This window comes from Orycteropus afer, unplaced genomic scaffold, assembly GCF_000298275.1.
Source record: "Orycteropus afer afer isolate SDZICR_OR568_19922 unplaced genomic scaffold, OryAfe1.0 scaffold00079, whole genome shotgun sequence".
Taxonomy (NCBI): domain Eukaryota; kingdom Metazoa; phylum Chordata; class Mammalia; order Tubulidentata; family Orycteropodidae; genus Orycteropus; species Orycteropus afer.
This window is the reverse complement of record NW_006921666.1, coordinates 6,567,837-6,570,210: the sequence shown is the minus strand read 5'-3', so window position 1 is coordinate 6,570,210 and position 2,374 is coordinate 6,567,837.

The following is a 2,374-nucleotide window of genomic DNA, read 5'->3' as shown; positions in this document are numbered from 1 at the left end:
CTACGGAAGTAGGATTGCCCAACCTTCCTTCCGAGGAGTGGCTGGTGGGTTTGAACCGCCAACATTCTTTAAGGACATGGAAAAGCCAATCACTAACTTTGTATGGAAAGGAAAGAGACCCCGGATAAGCAAAGCACTATTGAAGAAGAACAAAGTAGGAGGTCTCACACTCCCAGATCTCAAAACCTAATATAAAGCCACAGTAGTCAAAACCACCTGGTATTGGTACAACGACAGACACATAGACCAATTGAATAGAATTGAGAACCCAGAAATAGAGCTATTGACCTACGGTCAGCTGATCGACAAAGGGCTGAAATCCATTAATTGGGAAAGAGATTGTTTGTTTAACAAATGGTGCTGGCAAAACTGGATATCCATTTGCAGAAAAATGAAACAAGAACCGTATCTCACACCACACACAAAAACTAACTCCAGATGGATCAAAGACTTAAATGTGAAACCTAAAATTATAAAGTTCCTCAAGAAAAAACTAGGTGCAAATGTAGGGGCTCTAATATATGGCACTCCTCGGAAGGAAGGTTGGGCAATCCTACTTCTGTAGTGATACTGCCTCAGAAACCCAAGGAGGGGTCGCTATGAGTTGGGGCTGACTTGACGGCAAATAACAACAACAACAACAACAACAACAATATATGGCATAAATAGACTATCAAGCATAACCCAAAATGCACAAACAGGAGAAGACAAACCAGATGAATGGGACCTTCTAAAAATTAAATTTTTATGTGCTTCCAAAAACTTCTCCAAAAGAGTCAAAAGAGAACCTACAGATTGGGAGAAAATATTGGGCAACAACATATCTGACAAGGGATTTATCTCTAAGGTTTATAGAAAACTCCAATGCCTCAACAACAAAAAGTCAATTAAAAACAAAAATCCAATGAAAAATATGGGCAGAAGACATGAATAGACACGTTGCCAAAGAATATTCAGGTGGCCAAGAAACACATGAAGAAATGTTCATGATCATTAGCCATTGTTGTGTGCTGTGGAGTCGGCCCCCCACTCATAGCGACCCCCCCTTGTGTTGCTGAGGCAGTATCACTACAGAAGTAGATTGCCCAACCTTCCTTCCGACATTAGCCATTAAAGAGATGCAAATCAAAACAACAATGAGATATCATCTTGCCCTAGCACTAGTAGCAAAGTTCAACAAGACAGAAAATAACAAATGCTGGCAAGGATGTGGAGAGATTGGGACTCTTGTACATTGCTGGTGGGACTGTCAAATGATACAACTACTGTGGAAAACAGTATGGCAATTCCTTAAAAAGTTGGAATTAGAAATAGCATTTGACCCAGCCATTCCATTACTAGGTATATATATATCCTAAAGAAGTGAGAGCCATGACAAGAACAGGTATATGCCCACCCATGTTCATCGCAGCACTATTTACAATAGCCAAAAGATGGAAACAACCTAGGTGCTCATCAACAAAAGAACAGATAACCAAACTATGTGTGATGGTTATGTTTGTGTGTCAACTTGGCTAGGCCTGGTTGAGTGGCTGGGCAGCTGGATGTAGTATTCCCCATGATGAGACTGGTAATCAACTCCTTGATGGAATCTACTGAGAGCAGCTGAGTAGCTGCCTTTGGGTATGTGGTCTGCTTTCTGTATATAAGCAGAAGCCTTGGGGAATGGTCTCTAGCCTTTGGCATGCTTGGACCATGCATGTAGCTGTATCATTGCTCAGCAGCCTGCTATGCTCTGCCAACCTTGGGACTTACAGTGGACTTAAGTTAATGGCCTGCTGTGTGGATTGGTAACATTGGGACTATGCCTTTTTACTTGTCAACCTTGGGGCTTCTTAGCCTCAGCAGCCAACAGCTGTCTGACTGAAGAAATGCCTCTAGCTCCAGTGGGCTGGGAGCAAGAGGCAAAGCTGGACCCCAAGGTTGAAGGGCTTTCACCCAGCCCCTAGAGCCTGGCACTTTGGACTTGGACTTAAAGCCTCCAAATTGTAAGAAAACTCCTGTTTGTTAAGGCCATCCCATTTGTGGTATATATTCTTGTCAGAGTGGCACTAACCAGAACACTATGGTACACACACAATGAAATACTATGCAACCCTAAAGAATAACATAGAATCTGCAAAACACTGCATAACACAGATGAACTTGCAGGATATTACACTGAGTGAAATAAGAAAATCACAGAAGGACAAATATTATAATTAGTCCCTTATTGTAAAAAGTCAAGGAAAAGTTTATCTATGGAAGGAAATATTCTTTGTTGATTACCAGATGTGGAAGGGGGAGGGGAAGGAATACTGCTAGATAGGTAGAGACAAGTATTGATTTGGGTGAAGAGAAGAGCAATGTACCAAATGTGAGTGATGAACACAGT